The sequence below is a fragment of the Agelaius tricolor genome, unplaced genomic scaffold (genome assembly GCF_023055355.1).
Source record: "Agelaius tricolor isolate 1412-34295 unplaced genomic scaffold, bAgeTri1.0.p SCAF_61, whole genome shotgun sequence".
NCBI classification, from domain to species: Eukaryota; Metazoa; Chordata; class Aves; order Passeriformes; family Icteridae; genus Agelaius; species Agelaius tricolor.
The window spans coordinates 1,282,912-1,305,541 of record NW_027269321.1 but is presented as its reverse complement, the minus strand read 5'-3'; the positions used below and the strand labels follow the sequence as shown (position 1 = coordinate 1,305,541).

General features: G+C 49.4%; 1 pseudogene; it reads left to right on the top strand.

The window, feature by feature from the left end:
* Positions 1–21,553, top strand: part of LOC139605244 (zinc finger protein 850-like) — a 170,959-nt pseudogene extending 149,406 nt beyond the window's left edge.
* Positions 21,554–22,630: the final 1,077 nt, after the last annotated feature.

The following is a 22,630-nucleotide window of genomic DNA, read 5'->3' as shown; positions in this document are numbered from 1 at the left end:
CCCCAGTGTAGCCCAGTTCCCTCCAGCATCTTTCCAGTTCCTTCCAGTATGATCCCATTTGCTCCCAAGCACTCCCAGTCAGCCTCAGTGTAGTGGCACTCACTGTCAGAATGATCCCAGTCAGCTCCAGCATGATCCCAGTTCACGCCAGTATAAGCGCCACAGTTTCCAATCACCCAGTTCCTCCCAGTTGCTCCTACCATGATCCCAGTTGCTCACAGCTACTCCCAGTCACCCTCAGCATAATCGCAGTCACTCCCAGTATATCCCCTTTGCCCCTAACAGGCTCTCAATTGCCTCCTGCAGACTCCTGCTCACTCCCAGTATGATTCCACTCTCCATCAGTGTGATCACAATCTGCCCTGGTATGGCAGTATAATCCCAGTATGATCCCAGTCTGATGTCAGTACAAAGCCAGTACAGCCCCAGTCGCTCCCAGTACGATCCCAGTGCAGCCCAGTCCCTGGCAGTGCTGTCACTGCTGGGATCCCCCAGGCCTGTGTGTGTTCCCCCCTGGCGGATGTGCCGAGAGGAGCCCCAAGGGCTGGCAGGGGCCAGGCAGGGTCCCCAGCAAGGCCCAGTTTGGATGTGCAGCCCCCAGTTTGCCCAGTTTGCCTCTCCTTTGGCCCGGGCCGGGTTCCCCCCGCCCGCAGCGGCTGGGAGCAGCCGAGAGCCCCGCGCTGCCCATGCCGACCTGGCCCGGCTCCATGGCCGCTGCTGCCGCGGGCTGCGAGGGCTGCGGGAACGGGGCACCGAGGGTGTGGCTGCTGCTGGGGGAGGAGGAGGAGGGAGGGAAGGGCAGGGATGGAGGGGGAGGAGGAGGCGGGGTTAGGGGGGAGGAGGAGGAAAGGGAGGAGGGATGGAAGGGGAGGGATGAAGGCGGAGAGAGAGCAGCGATGGAAGGAGGAGAAGGAGGTGGGGTTAGGGAGGAGGAGAAGGGATGGAAGGGCAGGGATGGAAGTTGAGAAGCCGGTGGGCATAACAGAGGAGCTGGAGGGGGGATGGAAGAGGACGATGGGAGGAAGAGGAAGAGGAGGGACAAAGGCAGATCAAGGCTGAGCTCAGGGAGCCACGCGGTCTCGATCCCTGCCTGAATTCGCAGCCCCCACCTGTGGGATCATCGCCCCCCCCATGGCTCCGGTGAGCGGGGAGGGGGAGCCCGGCCCGGATATCCCGGGGGGTCCCTGGGTTGGGTTTTTGGGGGGATGTTTGGAGAATGAAGAAGTCCAAGGCTGAGCGGAAAAGGCCCCTCGGGGGGACATCGGGGGGGTGGCGGTGGCGGCTGCGGGCAGAGGCAGCCTGGAGGAGCAGAGCCCTGTGTGCCCCAGGAGGCCAAAGTGGGGAGGCCAGAGAGGGGGGAGCGCCGCCATTGGTGGGAGCCTCAAGAGCCTGGAGAGGGGCAGGGGGGACTCCTTGGAGCCGCTGCAGCCCAGAGCAGAGAATGAGGGGAGAAGGGAGCCTGGGAGCCCAAACAGCCCCAGCATCCCGAAATGGGGAGAGCCAAGAGGGGGGAGCTTTTGGCATTGCTGGCACTGCCAGCAGCCTGGGCAGGGCAGGCACCCAGGAGAAGGGGGACCCCCAATCCAAGTTTGACCCCAGCAGCCGGGACAGGGGGGAACCCCCGAACACCAAAGGGGAGGGACCAGGGATGGGGAACTCCTGGGAGGCTTTTTCAGGGCTGAATCTTGGTGTTTGGGAGGGTTTTCTGGAGCCCAGATGGCCGGTGACTTGTAGAGATGGACTTGGGTGGGGGGACCTTCAAACTCCAGGTGCTCATCCCTTGTTTTCTCCAAACCAGGATTTCACATTGCCAACCCCTGTGAGGCTGTGAGGAAGAGGAAGATGCCCCGGGACACTGAGGCAGGTGAGGAGGAAGTCAGTGCCCCTTTCCCCTCTGTGCTGCTCCATCTCCCAGACCAGCACAGCCCCCGGCTGCAGCACAGCCCTGGGGGGATCTGGTTGCCCTTGCCTGTGGCACGGAGGCAAATCCCATGCTGTCCTTGTCCTTCCTCGCCCAGGGCAGGAGCTGAGCATGGAGAGCAGGGAGGACAAATGCCCGCGGCAGAACCTGGTGGCAGAGGCCGTTTTGAGCGGCTCCACGGCGCAGGAAGCCAATGGGGAGGAAAAGCCCCGGAGATGCCGCACGAGGAGGGGCTGCAAACGCAGATGGCGGGGATGTGAGGGGGAAAGAGGCAGCCTGGGCCGGGAAGGCGGCCGGAGATGGAGCCAGAGCTCGGAGCTGGTACTCCATGAGCAGCTCCATGATGGGGAGAAGCCCCACACGTGCATGGAGTGTGGGAAGAGCTTCAGGTGGAACTCCGAGCTGATCAGGCACCAGAGGACCCACACTGGGGAACGGCCCTATGAGTGCTCCAAGTGTGGGAAGAGGTTTCAGACCAGCTCTGATCTCCTCCAGCACTATCAGAGTCACACAGAGGAGAGGCCCTTCCAATGCCCCGACTGTGGGAAGGGATTCCAGCGCAACTCCCACCTCATCACCCACCGGCGCATCCACACTGGGGAGAGGCCCTACGAGTGTCCCCAGTGTGGGAAGAGCTTCTCCAGGAGCTCTCACTTGACCCGACACCAACGGAGGCACCGGTAAGGGAAGCCCTGCGAGTGCCCCGAGTGCGGGAAGAGCTTCGTGCGCTGCTGCAGCTCCATCCCCCACTGGAGGAGGCACTTTGGGCACAGCCCTGGTCACTCACATTCCCTGTGATCCATGTTGGGGACACTCCTGGCTGCTTGTCCTTTGGTTTGGCCTGAATTTTTTTCTCTTCTCCATCTCTCTGTCCTCCAAAAGTCCATTGGGATGGAACAGTCACCTCAAAACCACTCAAATTCCACTGAAAATAACTGAATTTTAACCCCAAAGGGCTCAATTTCACCTCAGATTGCTTGTTCCTTCCTCAAAAAACTCAATCCCAGGCCAAACTCACTCCATTCCACAGCTGTCAAGTTGAGATGGAGTTGGAAGGAGATTGGGAGAAGTGGGATCTCAATTTGGAGCAGTGGGATGTGGATTGTGTGGGGCTAGGAGTGTGGGATGTATTTGATAGCAAATAAAACTTTCAGAGTTACTGATTTCTGTCCCGTTCATTTTCAGTCATTTCTGTTTGCCGAGTGCCACCTTCTCAGCTGATTCAATTCCTATAAAAATCCCATTTTTTAAATCATCTAACCCAAACAATCCAAAAACCAATATCAAAATAAAACCACCTGCACACAATTAATGTTTTAAAAATAATTTTAATTTTTCAAGAGTACTTAAGGATGTTATTAAAGTTTAATTGTTTGGTTGAAATGTCTGAGAAATTGTACTGGTGTTTGGTTTTGTGTTTAGTATATTTGTAATATGAATTGTTTAACTAAGAGGTGTTAGATTGCATGGTAGTTTCTTTAGATAATTTTATCTAAAGTACATTAGTCATAGAGTTAAAATTTTCAAAAGGTATTTCTTGATATATAATTTGTTTATTTATATGCATTGGTAATATTATAGTAATAGTTATTGTTGGTTTGAGTTGAATCATTGTTGGAGTTGAATCATTGTAAAGAAGAGTTGAGATTTTTATATTTTATTTTTATTATAATTTATTTAATTTCAATTATTATTTCTTTGCTTATAGTTTTATTGCAATTTGTTGAGGGGATAGGAAGGAAGTTCAAGGGCAGGAACATTTTTTCCTGGCTGGGAACTGGAATTCCAGGCCCAGGGAGTGTGTGCAGGACCCCACAGACTGGGATCAAAGATGGGCTGGGATCAAATATGGACTGGGATCAAATATGGGCTGGGATCAAATATGGGCTCGGATCACCTGGACTGGGATCACATGGATGGGGATCCTGTGAATCAGAACCCTCCAGACCAGGATAGCCTGAAGTGGGATCAAATATGGACTGGGACTGTATGGACTGGGATCCCAGGGACTGGGACCATATGGATCAGGACCACACAGACTGGGAGCAAATATGGGCTGGGACTGTTTTTTAAAGTAACTTTGTTCTATAGTTTTTATTTCTGTTGTTAATTAGGCTCAGTGAAATAGCTGCTTGTGTTAAACTGCCTGCTTGGATGGGATAACATCCAATGCACACGGGATGAGGACACCTGTACAGATCTGCCAACTATCAGCACTCCCTGTCTGAAGGCAGAGTGCACCAAGGCCCAAAACCTGGAGGTGATAAAGAGAATGGACTAAAACCACAGCCAAGGAATCTGCATGCTCTGAAAAGGCAGATCCAGGGCAGAGCCATGCTAAACAGTTCTTGGAAGATGTAAACTGGGTGCATCTTGGCACTCAGCCAGGAGCACCCTGTTACCTTCAGGGATCCCCTGAAATACCTTTCCCCTTACATCAGCCTGGTGCATATTCATAGAGCCTCATGCACAGCAGCTGGGAAGGGTTTAACACTTTACTGGGTATATTAGCGTTCAGAAACACATAATCACCAGAATGATTATATGCAGGTGCTTTTATTGAAGAGCTCTGGGTGTCAGGGGTACCAACCCAAATCTGACTCCGACATGGGTTCGGGATGAACATGTTTTTATATTCTATCCTTATATAACTTTCATGTTAATGATTAAACTTATATTGTTCTATTGTATACATAGATTGCAGCCAAGCATGGGCTTCTCGTGGCCCCCCTCAAACTTCTAACATAGTTTCTCACGATTCTTCTTATGATTAAACAATAATTATATTTAATTACTAAACAATCATCACATCTAACAATTATATCATTTATCATGTTCTGCTTACGCAGGTGCAATTTCACATGATCTGGCAAGCACAAAGCCTAACATTTTCAGAGTCTATTTTTGACATTTTTCCAGGGCCCCACTATCATTCTCCCCCCTTTGAAAGCATTTTCACTTCTCTATAGGTGTAAATGTTTTCACTTGATACAGTCCTTTATTTCTCAATTTATTCTTGACGTTCTTCAAGTCCATGGTTGATGTAAACGTTGTCGTGGATGCTGTCACGCACTGGAGAACCAGAAGATGGTGGGCGTGGATCTCGTGTCAGAGCCTTTATTATCTTCTGGTTCCAGGATGTTTTCTTCTGTATCTCTCCCTTTAAGATGCTGTGAACTAACCAAATTGCTAAGAATACAATTAGTAAGATTATCACACTCTCAATGATAGATTTAATCCATGAACTCACATTCCACCCTAACCCTTTAAAGATTTTGCCTAGCCAGGTCGTAGTCAAATCCTTTTGCTCTTCTTGTGCTTCATGCTCTCTTTGTTTCAACTGATTGATGTCATATTCTACATCTGCAGTTACATTTGGGATGTGAACGCAGCAATGACCAACTTGTCCCTTTAAAAATCCACATACTCCATGCTCTTTCACGAGTAACAAATCTAAGGCTAATCGATTTTGTAAAGTCATTTTTGTGGTGGCTTGTAATTGTATGTTTAATTCTTTAAATCCTTCCCAGGTGACTCTTGCCAGTCTATCTACCTGACCTGTAAGTTTGTACAGCATCTTCTACTCTGATAGTTTGCTGTAGGACCAAGCAAAGACTCTCGGGCCCACCCAAATTTCACTCCACCAGAGGGTTCTTGCCAAGTGTCATCTGGATTTTCATTGTCTAGAACTTCTCGTCTTGCTCTTATCTGCACAAGTTCATGTTTTCTGTTAAATGGGGACTTTTCCCAAATTGGACATGAGGTTGGGAGGCCTAAAGTAATTTCCTTTACTTTCCCATCTACAGGCAGATGTGTTGTCCAGGTGCCATCGCTTGCTGCCCATACAAATTGTCCTGGACCTCGGACTGTACTCCTGGTACATCCTACAACTGCTTTATAATTCACTCTGCCTTGTTTATGTTTGATCCCTCTGCAAGCACAGCCAGTTTGTAGGGCTATTGCCAGGGGTGGCATCTGCTTTATCTCTGCATCATCTGAAGTGCAGTCATAAGTTTTATTACATGCCCACCAACTTACTTTGTCTGCCCTCGTTCTGCTACTGGTGGCAGTGTTTGTTACTGCTGGATCTGTTTCATTCTCGGAGCCTTCCCACTTAATGCACCAAGGGGTGTTTGCCATACATTGGAATCTTTGAAGGATACTCACAGACCACGCACTGTCCCAAGGCTCTGTCTGATCTTTCTGATCCTTGGCCTCACACTTCCATACCAGAGTGGTTTCTGTAACATTTTCTGTAATCTTTTTATAGTGTGGCAAATAGCATTGCCATTGTGTGATGCCTCCTGATTCTCCCATAGGGGTTCCTAGTGTGCCATCACTTAGAATACAGTCTTTCTGGCCCATGGGTTTCATCCATGTTCCTATTTTCTCCCAAGTTTCCTTGACTACTTGCCTCGACTCAGGTACCTGTTTACATGCAATTGTTTTGTTGTTTTGTATTTCAGGTAGTTTTGATGTTATGATTCCCCAATTTACTGGGTCTCCTGCTGCCCTTTGGTATTGGCAGACAGGCAGGTATTCTACAGGTGTTTTGCATTTTGGCAAAGTCTTTGACTAATCCAATCATTACATTCTCAGCCCAAACTTCATTAGGAACCTTTATCACCTGTGTTTCTGCTTGTACCTCTCTCTTCATTCTAGAATGAAGAGTGGTTAGTTGATCTTTTTGCATTCCACATCCCAAAGACATTAATGACCATAACATTGGCACAATTACTGATAGCATTCTCAAAGTGATTAAACACATCTTATCTGCAGCCTTGTTGGTTCCAGAGTTTACACAGTCCGTGATCCAGGATGGATTTTCTTCACTCGGGTATAGTGAATCCAGGGGTCCACGCCGGCTACTTTGGCTGCTGTAAAGGTGGTCAGCAGTACCTGGTGGGGTCCACTCCACTTTTCTTTCAGCGGTTCTTCGTTCCAGTTCTTGATGTACACCTCGTCTCCTGGATGTATGTTATGAACTGGGTTCTCGAGAGTCAGCGGTCTATTCCACACGAGGATGCTCCGGAGCCGAGCTAAAGTTTTCCCGAGAGACAGAACATAATTATACACTTCCTGCTTTCCTGTGACGTGCACATTAGGGTTAGGCTCAGGAGATTCATATGGTTTCCCATGCAATGTCTCATAAGGGCTGACTGACATCCCACTCCTAGGCTTTATCCGAATCCTCAACAGTGCTATTGGCAAAGCCTGGGGCCACTGCAATTTGGCTTCTTGGCATATTTTACTGATTTGCCTCTTTAGTGTCTGATTCATCCTCTCTACCTGTCCACTCGACTGGGGTCTCCACGGTGTGTGGAGGTCCCAAGTTATCCCCAGCAATCTACTTACCTCTCTTACTACTGTAGCTAAGAAATGGGGCCCCCTATCTGATGATACCCTAGGGGCACCCCGAACCTGGGAATAATCTCCTGTAGTAACCACTTTACTGTTTCCTTTGCTTGGTTGGTGCGACAGGGAAGGGCTTCTGGCCACCCAGAGAATGTGTCAACCCCCACTAACAGGTATTTGTATCCTCGAGTTCTTGGCAAGTCTACAAAATCTACCTGCCAATAGTCTTCTGGCTCTATTCCTATCCGAATTCTTCCTAGCTGTGCCTGTCGTCTAGGCACTGGGTTGTTTTTCAAGCAGATATCACATTTTGACATTACTGATTTTGCCATTGTTAACATCCGTATCAAAATTAAACTCTGCTTTAGCAATTTTACCAATGCCTCTGCTCCCCAGTGACATTCATTATGTTTAATTTGTAGAACTTCTCTCATTATCAAGGGGGTACCACTATCTGTCCTTGTGCAGTCACATACCATCCCCCTAAATTCTTTTGTGCATTTAGCATACGTGCCAGTCTCTCATCTTCTACTGAATATTTTGGTTCTGGAGGCAAATTGAATTGGGATACATTAAGCTTTAAAGCTATCAATGCCATTGTTGTTTGCACCTCTTGAGCAACCTGTCGGGCTGCCCAGTCTGCCTTTCGATTTCCCTCGCAGATTTTGGAGTTTCCTGATTGGTGTGCTTTGCAGTGTATGATTGACACTTGTTCAAGTGTTTGTACTGCTTTTATCAATTGCAGGACTGCATCCTGATGTTTAATGTGCATACCCAGAGAAGGACAATAGTCCCCTTTCTTTCCACAGTGCTCTGTGTACATGTACCACTCCAAAAGCATATTTTGAGTCAGTCCAGATATTTATCCTTTTCCCTTCACTTAATTCTAGTGTCCTGGTTAAAGCAACCAGTTCTGCCTTCTGGGCAGATGTATTTGGTGGTAATGCCTTTGCCTCCACTGCTGTACTGACTGTTGTTACCGCATACCCAGCGTATCTGGTTCCGTTTTCCACGAAGCTGCTCCCATCTGTAAACAGCTCCCACTCTGGCTGCTCTAGTGGGACGTCTTTCAGGTCTTCTCTTGCTGAGTAGGTGTACTCTATTACCTCCACACAGTCATGCTCTAATGGGCCTTCTTCAGTTGTGGTACCCGGGAACAAAGCTGGATTCAAAAGGTTAGTTGTTTTTAATGTGACATCACCCTGCTCAGTCAGGACTACCTGGAATTTCATCATCCTGCTTGGGGATAGCCAATGGCCCCCTTCTACTCTAAGACAGAGGTTACCATGTGTGGTACATTGACATCTATGTGCCTTCCCATCGTGAGCTTCCTGGCTTCTTGTATCAGCATCACAGTGGCTGCGACTGCCCGCAGACATGGAGGCCACCCGGCACTTATGCTGTCAAGTTGTTTGGAAAAGTAGCCCACCGGCCTTTTCCATCTTCCCAGACCTTGGGTCAGGACTCCGAGTGCTAGGCGCAGCCTTTCATGGACAAACAGCTGAAAATCTTTAGACAGATCAGGTAACCCTAATGCTGGAGCAGTTGTCAGTGCTTCCTTTAATTTTAGGAAGGCTTCTTTCTGCGGCTTGCCCCAGGTGAATGGCTGCATCTTCTGAGCTTCACACAGGGGTTTCACAATCAGTCCATAGTCCATGATCCACAGGCGACACCATCCTGCCATCCCGAGGAAGACTCGCAGCTCATGTAGATTCTGGGGCTCTGGAATAGCACAAATAGCTTGGATACGGTTAGTGCCTAGTTTTCGTTGCCTTTGTGAAATTTCACATCCCAGGAGATCACAGTCTGTTGGGCAATTTGTGCCTTTCCTCTGGGTACTTTATAACCTCCCATTCCCAGTAAATTTAAAATCTCAATGGTTACCTTTATACAGGTTGCTTTTCTTCTGCAGCTATTAGTATATCATCAACATACTGCAACAACAGGTATTGGTCTCTTGGTACTTGCCCACTCTTGGTCCAAATCTCCAGCTCCTTTGCCAGTTGGTTTCCAAATAGGGTCGGCAAGTTCTTATATCGTGTCCAGGTGAGCTGGGCCTTTCTCCCATTCCCTGGGTTTTCCCACTCACAGGCAAACAGTTTCCTACTTTCTTTGTCAAGGGGGATGCAGAAAAAGGCATCTTTTAAATCAATTTCAGTAAACCACTTATATATCTCTTTTACGGATGTCAGCAATGTGTAGGGATTTGTTACCACTGGAGAAATGTCCTTTGTTATTTTATTTATTGCTCTCAAATCCTGCACTAATCTATATTCACCATTTGGCTTCTTTACTGGAAATATTGTGTATTAAATTCTGGTTCACATACTTGTAAAATTCGGTATTTCAAGAATTTCTCAATAATCTTTACTTATTCCTTGCCATGCTTCTGGTTTTATGGAATAGTGTTTGACTTGTAGAGGCCTCGCCCCTTCTTTTAACTCTACATGCACTGGTTGTGCCAATTTAGATTTCCCTGGTATATCTGTCTCCCATACAGAGGGAATCACTGCATCTCCTACCTCCCTAAGGATAGAGGGAACAGGTTTTTCTTTGATCATTAATATCTGTCCCGTCTTTGATTCAGGTATTTTCATTATAAGCTCCCCATTTTCAAAGGTTATTACCGCATCAAGTTTCGCTAGCAAATCTCTCTCTAAAAGCGGAATTGGACACTCAGGTATGTATAGGAATTTGTGTGTTATAACTTTGTTCCCAAAACACAAATTTGGGGTTGCAAGAATGGCCGTTTTTCCTCTTTCCCTGTAGCGCTGACTATTGTTGTTTCCTTGTCCCCAATTTGTCCTTGTAAATCATTCAATACCGAGTAAGTAGCTCCTGTATCTATTAGAAATTTGACCTCTTTATGTCCTAATTGTTTATTTATAAGAGGTTCCTTAACTTGTTCTACTGGCTCTATGTCTAGTCAGCTGGTATACTCCCCCAAAACCATCCCCTTGGTAACCTGCTGGCACTGATTGCCCTGGTGAAACTGGTTGTTCAAGTCTGGACATTGTCTCTTCCTGCCGAACTTCATATAGTTTAGACCAATTTATAGTTTTGGGCACAGCATTCTGAACTCCTATTTGGATCCACTCTTGATATTTCTGTAGTCTCCCGATATCGCAAAATAAATTAGGGTCCCAATTTGGATCCTCAATTGGGAAATTCTCATCTAAATTCCCTGTTACGAGTCCATTTCTGATGTCCTCTCTTGCCCTTTCTTTGTCTGCCTTAAGTACCATCTGTTTCTCAGTAGAATCCTTCAAGGTATCTAATATTAATATATTAGATATATTAATATACTACATATAGATATATATTAGATATATTATTATACTATATATAATTATATATATAATATATTAATATACATATTATTGTATGTCATCCCAGTCAGGATTTTGAGTTTTGTATAACCATTTTTAATACTCATGCCATTTTATCAGGATTTTCTCTATAAATTCTGGCTGATTGTTTCCAAATAACTAAATCTGCAGGAGAGAAAGGCACTTTTATAAATACTGGCCCTTCCACTCCTACACTTTGTCACAAGGGGGCAATTACAGTTCGTTTTTGTCTGCCTATGTCTTTTCTATCCATAACTGGGGCAAGGTAAGACCGACTCCTGGTTCTGTGGGCTACCCCATTGTTGATTCTCTCTCTCTCCTTTCTACCACAGTTAGGTTTTGCTCATCTTCCGAGGAAGAGAGATCAGGGGACGATGGGAGAGGAGGATAAAGAGGGAAGGGTGTACTAGACGAGACCGGTTCAGGACTAGGTGGGGTAGGAGCAGGCAGTGGGATAGGGACAGATGGAACAGGTGGGATAGGGTTAGGTTCTCTTGTTCCTATTGGAGCTACCTGTAAATCAATATCTGTATAATTTTCCCTACTCAGGCTTTCTTCCAATGCCAAGTGTTCTAAACAACGTTCCTCACAAACCCCACACTTATTGCTTGCAGTTGTTTTAACCATCATTAATCCACATTCATCCTGCCATTCTGGCTTTGCCCGTAAATAGAAAAACAAATCAACATACGGAACCTCATCCCATTTTCCTTCTTGTTTACAAAACGACATTAACTGCGAAATAGTGTTATATTGCAGAGTCCCGTATTTTGGCCATTTTTCGCCATTCTCCAAGGCATATCCTGGCCACCATGTATTACAATAATCAATCAACTTAGCTTTACGTAATTCTTCCCCAAAATTCCCCTGTTTCCAATGTACTAATAAGCACCCCAAAGGAGAACTTTGCGGGATAGAGGTGTTGCTGCCCAAAATCCCTTTCAGTTTCTCCATTCCAAATATACCACAAATTGCCAAACCCGCAACGCTCTCGCGATTGTCTTATGGAACGGCGCCTGGGCTTGTACCAGCAGGAATTCCTTTAGCCCAACCAAGCGTAGCTTTCGCTGCGTCTCATTGGCAGGCACCCAAACCAAAGTAAAAAGCACCTTACCTTTCTCCCGGGGACGTGGCGAGCGGCAGAAGCGGTCGCGGCCGATCGAGCTCCCCGAGAATCCCTCGGTGCCGGCTGGAGCGCGGTCGAGTCGCGAAACTCGCTCAGCAGCACCCGCAGGGTCCCATCCGGGGTGGCCAAAATGTTAGCGTTCAGAAACACATAATCACAGAAGCGATTATATGCGGTGCTTTTTATTCAAGAGCTCTGGGAATCGGGGTAGTTTCCACCCAAATCTGATTCCGACCACACATTCAAGGTGAACGTGTTTTATCCTCTATCATTACATAACTTTCATGTTAATTATTAAACTTATATCCTTCTATTGTATGGACAGATTTCAGCTAAACATAGCCCCCTTTAAATTTCCAACATAGTTTCTCACGATTCTTCTTATGGTTATGTAATAATTATATTTAATTACTAAAAAATCACCACATCTTACAATTATATCTTTTATCATACTGCTTAGGCAGGTGCGGTGATCTGAGAAAACACAAAGCCCAATATTTTCAAAGACTATTTTTTACATTTTCCGGGGCTCCACTATCACTTTTATTTCTTGTGGGAAAAAACCCTCCATCTCAAGCAGGCACTCATGGCCAAAATTGGGCAACTGCCTGTGGAATTCCTTATATCCAAGGATAGCTCCCAGACAAAAGCTGCCAGGAGTGACAAGTCTGGCTGGCCTTGGCTTCCTGAGGGCTGGCCCTCATCTGCCTCTGAAACACTGGGGCTGGGTGCTTTCCTTCCTTATGAAAAGAGCTCTTCTTCCTCTCCAGCACCCACAGCCAAAACTGAGATTGCACCTCCAAAATGCCCAATGTCCAAGGAAAGCCCCTAGACAAAAGGTGCCAGGAGAGACAGGACTGGCTGGCTTGGCCTCAGGGTGGCCACCTCTCATCTTCTTCCTCAACACTTGGACTTTGTGCTTTACTTTCCTATGGGCAAAAACACCCATCTTGACCATGGCCAAAACTGGGATTCCACCTCCAAAACTCCGTACATCCAAGGATTGCTCCCAGGTGAAAGCTGCCAGGACAGACAGGTCTGGCTGCCCTTGGCCTCCTGGGGGTGCCTCTCCCCTGCTGTCCAAACACTGGGGCTGGGTGCTTTCCTTCCTATGGAAAAGAGCCGTCCTTCTTATCCATGCAGAAATGGCCGAAATTGGGGTTCCATCTCCCAAATTCCCGATATCCAAGGGTTGCTTTCAGACAAAAGCTGCCAGGACAGAGAGGTCTGGCTGGCCTTGGCCTCTGATGGCCGCCTTTCATCTGCCCCTGAGACACCACCGGTGTTCTGTGCTTTCCTTCCTATGGAAAAGAACCATCCTTCTCCTCCAGTGTCCATGTCTGAAACTGGGATTCCACCTCTGAAATTCTGAATATCCAAGGGTTGCTCCCGGGCAAAATCTGCCAGTACTGTCAAGGCTGGCTGGCCTGGGCCTCTGGTGGCTGCGCCTGCAACAGTGGGGCTGGGTTCTTTCCTTCCCATGGAGATCCCTGGGACACTGTGGGGACCTCATGGAACCAAGGGGATCATTGTGGTCCCACTGGAGCCCATGGAACCAAGGGGATCATTGTGGCACCACTGGAGCCCATGGAACCAAGGGGATCATTGTGGCACCACTGGAGCCAAGGGAACCAAGGGGATCATTGAGGCCCCACTGGAGCCCATGGAAACAAGGGAATCATTGTGGCCCCACAAGAGCCCATGGAACCAAGGGGATCATTGTGGCACCACTGGAGCCCAGGGAACCAAGGGGATCATTGTGGCACCACTGGAGCCCATGGAACCAAGGGGATCATTGTGGCCCCACTGGAGCCCAGGGAACCAAGGGGCCATGGTGACACAGAGGGGCTCCATGGACCCAGAGACCATTGGGGCTCTGTGGGGCCTGATGGAACCATGGAGACCATTCCAGCCTTCAGGGCCTCATGTCACCAAGGGGGTATTATGACACCTCAGGGCCCCAGGGAAGCAAGGGAGCATTGGGACCCTGTGGGACCCCATGGAACCCAGGGAACATGGAACAGCTCTGGCTGGCTTGGCCTCCCAGGGGCCACCTGACAGCTCTGGCTGATCTTGGGATGTCAAGGGCTGCCTCTCATCAGCTCCCGGAGCACTGGGGCTCTGTGCTTTCCTTGCTATGGAAAAGGGCTGTCTGACATTTCAGATGGTCCTTGCCAAAACGGGTGCCCTCCCTAAAATAATTTCCTCTATGCAAGGGTATCTCACAAAACAAAACCTGCCAGCTCTGGCTGGCCTTGGCCTCTGGTGGTCACCTCTCATCTGCCCCTGAAACACTGGGGCTCTGTTCCTTCATTCCTATGGAAAAGAACCAGCCTTCTTGTCCAGGGACCATGGCCAAAATTAGAATTTGGCCTCCGAAATTCTGTATATCCAAGGATTGCTCCCAGACAAAAGTAGCCAGGACAGACAGGTCGGGCTGGCCCTGTCCTCTGGTGATTTCTTTAGACTCTGAGCTGGATGTTTTCATTTGGAAACACCTTGGAGAGGGCCCAGAGATGTCCCAAGGAGGGGTTTGGAGGCCTTGGGAACATGAGCACTGTATAGGGACAAAGGAGCTCTGTGCTCAGTGGGGTGGAGCCTGAGGACAGTGGAGCAGAGCCATGAGAGTGTTTAAAGAGCGATTTCAGGGATGGTGGATCCTTTTGACATAGTGGAAAACAGCCAGAGAGAGAAAGAATTAACGCCAAGGGCAGCTGGGGAGGCCCAGAGTGGCATGAGGAGAAAGGAATTTCCCTGTCAGGGCAGGGCTGTGGTGCAGCACGTCCCCAGCAGGAGCCTGGAGCAGCCCCAGGCTTTGTGTGGGCAGGCAGGGGCAGGCAGGAGGCAGAGCTGTCAGCAAAGGAAGGGCCCAGCCAGGTGGGGCAGCCGGGGGATGCCCAGAGCCTGCAGGGACAGAGGCCAGGGCAGGGACACCGTGGGACAGCCTGGGCTGCACAGGGCACAGGGATGGGCAGCAGCTGCAAGACAGCCCTGACAGAGCCAACCTGGGCAGCGCTTTGGCCATGGCTGCTGGCCCTGGGCCTGAGCCAGGAGGGGACAAGTGACCCTTGCAGGCCTGGGGCCTCATTGCCTCCTTGTCCCTGCTCAGCAGACTGGCAGGGGCCGCCCCACGCTCCTGCCCTTGGCATTGCCCATCCCCACATGCCAGGGCCCATCCCGGGAAGAGCCCTGAGCAAGGAGGGAGGGACAGGATCTGCCTGGCCAGGCCCTGGGGCTCAGGCCTTGGCCCTTTGCATTCCTGAAACAAATCCAGGTTTGCTCAGCACCAGAGACACCTTTGCCTTGTTTGTCCCCAGCTGCCATCAGTGCCTCCAGTGTTCTGCTCTCCCTGGAACCCGGGGACACTTTCTCAGTCCTGTCCCTCACAGGGATCTCTTTAAAGTACAAGAAACTTCAGTATTTCAATCTCACTGTGAGCTCTTGAGAAGTCTTTGAACCCACTCTGAGGGACTGGGTGTGATGCAAAGAGCAGCAAAGGCCCAGAGGGTGATTAAAGTCCTTGTGCTGTGTCTGTGCTGCTGAGCTGGGCCGGGCTCCTGGCCCAGAGGCAGCTCCTGGCAAGGGCAGCAGAGCTGCAGAGAGACAGCTCTGGCCAGGAGCAGCTCCTGTGCACAGCCCAGCAGGGCTGGGGCACTGCCAGGGCCCCTCAGGGACATGAGCAGGGCACAGACAGAGCTCCCAGGGGCTCAGCACTGGCCGGGGCTGTGGGATGTCCCCGCGGGGGCTGTGTCACAGCAGCACCTCTGGGGCTGTGTCCCAGAGCCACAGAGCAGCTGGGATGGCAGCAAGGGGCTGTGTGACAGCACAGAGTGGGCTGTGTGACAGCACTGAGGGGGTTGTGACATCACAGAGCTAGCTGTGACGTCACAGAAGGCGGCTCTGTGACATCACAATGTGGGTTGTGACACAGAGTGACAGAGCAGCTGTGAGATGTCACAGAGAAGGCTGTGACATCACAGGGTGACTGTGACATCACAAATCTGCCCTGTGACATCACATAGCTGCTGAATGACATCATATGGAGGTTGTGTGACATAACAGAGTGGTTGTGTGACATCACAGGGGCTGTGTGACATCACATGGGTTCCGTTACATCACAGGGGCAGTGTGACATCACAGGGGCTGTGTGACATCACAGATGGCTGTGTGACATCACAGGGTCACTGTGACATCACAGATGGCAGTGTGACATCACAAGGGGCAGTGTGACATCACAGGGGCAGTGTGACATCACGGGGGTTGTGTGACATCCCGGGGGCTGTGTGAGGTCCCTGGGGAGGTCACTCTGCCCCGGCCCCCTCACAGCTCCCCCCAGAGCAGTCCAACCCTGCTCGTGCACAGCAGGGTCCCCTGTCCCCCCGGCTCCCCCGGCCCCGCAGCCTCCCCCAGAGGATGTTCCACGAGATCGACCCCAGAGCCTGACACGGGGACGGGGGGCCGGGGCCCTGGGGGTGGCACAGGGGGACAGGGACCCCGTGGCAGCGTCCCCGTGTCCCCCATGGCCAGAGCCTGGGCCAGGGCTCCTTCACCCTGTTATAGATAAATATCATAATATTGGCTTTTTGCAAATATTAAAATGGATTTTATATGTGTGGTGTTAAAATAACCTTGTTCTAAAGATATAGTTTTTATTTCTGTTGTTAATTGAGCTTAGACATAGTAGTGAAATAGCTGATAGAAGTGTGCTTGTGTTAAACTGCCTGCTTGGATGGGATAACATCCAATGCACACGGGATGAGGACACCTGTACAGATCTGCCAACTATCAGCACTCCCCATCTGAAGGCAGAGTGTAGCAAGGCCCAAAACCTGGAGGTGATAAAGAGAAGGAGCCAAAACCACAGCCAAGAAACACACATGCTCTGAAAAGGCAGACCCAAGGAGGGGCCATGTAAAATCATTCCTGGAATATGTAAAGTAGTTTATGGATATGCATGAGGCTCTATGAATATGCACCAGGCTGATGTAAGGGGAAAGGTATTTCAGGGGATCCCTGAAGGTAACAGGGTGCTCCTGGCTGAGTGCCAAGATGCACCCGGCTGTAATAACCTTTGTTCCATGGTCCTGGTCTCCCATTGTCCCTTATTAAACTTTGTGCATTTTCACAGGAGAGTGAACGTGTTTTTCACAAATGGAATCTCAAGGGAACAAGGGTCAGTTGTTAAGCCAAGGCTCTGCTTTGACCAAGTGGGGCCTCATGGGACACAGGTGCCACTGGGACATTGCCAGGTCTGCTAGGAACAAGGCTCCATTATTGCACAGTGTTACAGGTGAGTAATGTCATAGTTGGGTCTCACAGTGAGGAGATAGATCCTATGTGTGTGTTAAGATGTGTAGTGATGTTATTGTCATCTGTCCCCCATAGTCCTCTTCCCCTGCCCTTGTAATGGCCTTGGTGGTTGGGGCATTTGGGGAGGGCAGGTTTGTCACTGGAAGGCAGGCATGGCAACACCTGCTCTCCAGTCAGGGTGCAAGAAAGCATTCTCCACCAATGGACGGCCACAAAGAGTTACCTGACAGACTTTGGGTGGGGCTAGGATTACCTGATGCAACACCAAAAGTCTAAAAGGAGGAGCAGCCAACTTGTGAAGGAGCCACGTGGCTGATAGCCACCGGGTGGGGAAGGGCTCCCAGTGCTGTGATTTCTCCTGTTTCAGTCCTTTGTTGTCATTTTTTTCAAGGTTGAATCAACCTTAAAAATTTTAAAAGTAGCGGTCATTTCTCACACACAGCAAGGCCTCAGGGCGCCCAGGGGAGTTGCGTGACAATGACATCTTGGGGAACCAAGCGTCACCTGCAAACACAACGGGGCCTCATGGAAGCCAGGGGCCACTTGGATATTGCCAGGGCAGGTGGAACTCAGTGTCCATTGTGACACAGCACAGCCTCATGGAACTCAGCAGAGCATTGGGACAGCCTGGAATCTCATGGAGCCAAGGCTCTGCTTTGGCAAAGTGGGGCCCACAGGACACAGGTGCCACTGGGACATTGCCAGCTCTTGTGGAACCCAGTGTCCACTGTGACCCAGCAGAACCTCATGGAAACATGGGGGCCACTGTGACGCAATGGAATCCCATGGAAGCAAGTGTCAGTTGTGAACGCAGCAGGGCCTCACAGAACCCAGGGGCAACGGGGACCGTGCTGTGGCTCGTGGGAGCAAGGGGCCATTGTGACCCAGCGGGGCCTCCTGGAACCCAGGAGAACATTGTGGGCCCATGGATTCTCATAGAAGCACGGCCCCGTTGTGACAAAGTGCAGCATCACAATGGTCTCCTGGGTTCCATGAGTCCTCGCTGTGTTTAGAATTGACACTTGGTTCCCCAAGATTCCATGGCTCCATCCCTCTGCTCTCCTGTGATTTGAGGCTGTGCTGTGTCACAATGGACACTTGCTTCCTCCAAGGCTGGAGATGTCCCAGTGGCACTGGGCTTCCATGAGGCCGCGCTTTGTCACAATGGGGCCTTGCTTCCATGAGATTCCATTGTCCCACAATGGTCTCCTGGGTGCCACAAGGCCTGCCTTTGTCACAGTGGAACCTTGCTTGCACCAGCCCTGGCAATGTCCCAGTGGCACAGGGGTTCCATGAGACCCTGCCGTGTCACAATGGGCCCTTGGTTCCATCAGGTTCCATTGTGTCCCAGGGCTCTCCTAGGTCCCATGAGGCCTTGGTCTGACACAGTGGTGTCTTGCTCCTACCAGGCCTGACAATGTCCTAGTGGCACCTGTGTCCCATGAGGCCCCACTTGATCAAAGCAGAGCCTTGCTCCCATGAGATTCCCCTGTGTCACAATGTTCTGCTTGGTTTCATGAGAACCTGATGTGTTGACAATTGATCCTTGGATCCCAGAGATTCCATTGCATCACGGCTGTGTCCTTGGTTCCATGAGGCCCAGCTTTGTCACAACTGGACCTTGGTTCCATGAGATTCTATGGTGTCACCATGGTCTCTTGGGTCCTGCAACAATTCACACTTGGTTCCATGAGATCCCACCACGGTGTCACCATGGTCTCCTGGGTCCCATGAGGCCCCTCTCTGTGTCACAGTGTTTGCCTTGGTTTCCTGAGAAGCTGATGTGTTGACAGCTGACCCTTGGCTCCTTGAGATTCCATTGCATCCCAGCGGTGTCCTTGGTTTCATAAAGCCCAGGTTTGTCACAAGGGAGCTGTGGTTTCAGGATATTCCATGGTGCCACAAGGGTCTCGCCACTCTCTGAGGCTGCACCGTGAAACAGTGGACACCTGGTTCCATGAGATTCCGTGGGGTAACAGTCAATTCTTTTGCTTCTTTTCTGCCAAGGTCAGGATGAAATCCCAAGACAGCATTTCTTTTTTGGACTCAGGTGTTCATTAGCTCTTGTCTCTAGAACAGTCTCACAAGCTGTGAGTTCTGCAGCACTTCACTAACAAGGTGAAAATGGAGCCCTGTCTCTCTCTCTGCAAGGTCTTTTGAGGATAAACTGTCCAATTAAGAAATGGCAGCTAAATTATTTTTACTTTTAACCCAATAACCAATCACCCATGCCCAACATAAGGGACGAGGAGGAGGAGGAGGAGGAAGAGGAGGAGGAGGAGGAGGAGAAGGAGGAGGAGAAGAAGAAGAAGGAGAAGAAGAAGAAGAAGAAGAAGAAGAAGAAGAAGAAGAAGAAGAAAAAGAAGAAGAAGAAGAAGGATCAGCCTCCACCCTAAAACCTCCATCTTGCTTTATATATATTATTATATTCTAAAACCTTAAACTCCAAGTTGTCCACCCTGTGATATTACACCCTTCTATTCAAACTCCACACCCATAATCCCAGCTCCATCATTCCATTTTGGAAGCCTTCTCCACAGCCTCAAGCCAAATGCAGTGTTCTCTTGGGGGTCAGTGTCTGTCAGCTCAGAAAGTCCAAAATTCTCAGCAGCCCGGGTTCCAACAGGTAACAATGTTCTCCTGTGTTCCAGTAGGTTCCATTGGGCCCGGCTCTGTCACCATGGACACCTGGTTCCATGGATTCCATGGGGTGACAATGTTCTCCAGTGTCACCATGGACACCTGGTTCCATGGATTCCATGGGGTGACAATGTTCTCCAGTGTCACCATGGACACCTGGTTCCATGGGATTCCATGGGGTGACAATGTTCTCCAGTGTCACCATGGACACCTGGTTCCATGGATTCCATGGGGTGACAATATTCTCCATTGTCACCATGGACACCTGGTTCCATGGATTCCAGTGGGTGACAATGTTCTCCAGTGTTCCATCAGGCCCGGCTCTGTCCCCATGGACACTCGGTTCCATGGGCAGTGTCCGTGTCCCAGTGGCACCTGTGTTCCATGGCACCCCTGTCTGACCAGGGACAGTTTGTCCCAGGACATTCCATGGAGTCCCAGCGGTCACTTGTGTTCCATGCAGGTGCCTGGGCAGCAGGAGCTCAGCCCAAATATCCTGGGGGTCCCTGGGCTGGTGTTTTTTGGGGGGAGCCTTTGGATCTTGCAGGGCTCCAAAGCTGAGCCGCGGATGCCCCTTGGGACAGAGTGGAGCATCATGGAAGCCAGGAGACCCTGATGGAAGCCAGGAGACCCTGATGGAGCCAGGAGACCCTGATGGAAGCCAGGAGAGCCTGATGGAAGCCAGGAGACCCTGATGGAGCCAGGAGAGCCTGATGGAGCCAAGGCTGCAGCGGGACCCAGAGGGACCTCACGGGAGCCAGGAGAGCGTTGTGAGGCTGTGGAACAATGTGGCACCGAGGTTTCACTGGGGCTTGGCAGAAGCTCCTGGAGACAAGGAAGCACTGGGAGCCTCCGGAATCAGCGTCTGCAGGAGGATTTTCTGCTCCCTCCTGGGATGCTGGTGGACAATAAAGCCTGAGGCAGCCTCCCAAGGGTCCGGCTGTGCCACCAGCGGGGGCCACATCTGGGGGGACGCCCGGCCAGCCCTGGCCCTGCTGCTCCTCCTGGCCGGGCCTGGAGCTGCTGGGAGCCCGGGCTGGGGGAATCCTCAGGGCTGTGCAAGGAAAGGTTCAGCACAAGCAGCCCTGGAGCGAGATGTGCAGTGTGAAACACGCCAATCACTTGTTTTTAAAATTGTAAAAGTTCCATAGTAATAAAATGGTTATAAAAATAGCAATATAATTATAGTAATAATAATTTGGACAATTTGAATTAGGACAATATGAGACAATAGAGAGAAAGGGTTATGGAGGTCCGGGTACCTTTTTCTGGGCAGCACGAGCCCGAAAAGGGACACCCGTTAACAAAGGATTAACCCTTAAAAACAACAGCCTGTTGCATATTCATACACTTCATCCATGATGCATAAATTCCATTCAAACACAGGATTCTGTCTGGGCAGTGCCACCTTCTTCCTCTGAATCCTAACAGCGCCTTCAAGGCGGGAAGAAATTCATTTCTTCTGATAAGAGGGCAATAAATTCTTTTTCTCTGAAAGATTTAGGTGTCCTGATGCTGCTATCTCACTGCAAGTCCTTTAATTAAAACAAGAATCCTACATAGCATCGTTTCTATTTTAACAATTTTTATAACCTAAAACTATATTTAACACAGTACTTAAGAGAATTAATACAGCATTACTTTCTAACAGCAGACATATAATATTCATTTTAATATTTGCGAAAAGCCAATCATAAAATACATGCATTTTTCCCATGCAGGCAAAGCCAGCGAGGCAGCAGAGCAAGAGAGAGAGCAGAGCCAGCGACACAACAAACGCACCGAGAGCGAGAGAGCAAGTTTGAACAGAGCTTGCAAAGGGCAAAATCAGCTCGGACCAGGTTAGACTGAAGAACAAGGAGCACCAGGCATGGGCTGATGGTCCAGGTAAAAAGTTCCAGCGTGAGGAGGACGACAGAAGCCTTCATCAAAAGAGCACCAGAAGACTGAGGGCCGCCACAGGAGGAACGGACGCAGGCGCTGAAGCCACACACGGCTGTAAAACCGGGACACAGCTTTATGCAAATGTGAGTATGCTAATGAAGTGTTGTAATTGTGACTTTTAAAATGGAGCTGAAGGCTAAAGGAGACCGAGTGGGTTTTTGCCAGAGAGATCCCCCTCACTCCCAGCGCTGGGTACACAAATCCCTGCTCTGTCTGACTGCAGAGTTTGATTTCCTCGCCCAGTTTGTCCCACTCCCCCTTTCCCTGCCCTGTCCTCCCCTCTCCCAGTCCCATTTATGGGATTTGGGGTCATTTATGGGATTTGGGGTCATTTATGGGATTGGGATCATTTGGGGGATTTGGGGTCATTTATGGGATTTGGGGTCATTTATGGGATTTGTGGTAATTTATGGGATTGGGGTCATCTGGAGAATTTGGGGTCATTTATGGGATTTGGGGTCATTTGGGGGATTTGGGTTCTTTGTGTGCCTTTGAGGTTATTTGGGGTTTTTTGGGGTTATTCGGGGTAAATTTGGGATCATTTGAGGTAATTTTTCACATTTTTTGGTTTTTAGGGCTGTGTGTGTGGGGGGTAATTCAGGGCCAGTTCTGTGTGGGTTTGGGATCATTTTATGGGATTGGAAGGGATTTTAATGGATTTTAATAGGAATTTAGTAGGATTTTAATAGAATTTAATGGGATTTAAAAGGAATTTTAATAGGATTTAATGGGATTTTAGTGGGATTTTATGGACTTTTAATGGGATTTGATGGGATTGTAATAGAATTTTATGGGATTTTAATGAGATGTCATGGGATTTTAATGGAATATAATAGGATTTTAATGGGATTTTAATGGTGTTTAATGGGAATTGAGTGGAATTTAATGTGATTTTTATGGGATTTTAATGGGATTTGATGGGGGTTTCCCCCAGTCCACATCTCCCTCCCACCTCAATTTGAGGGTCCCATCCCCCTCTTTCCC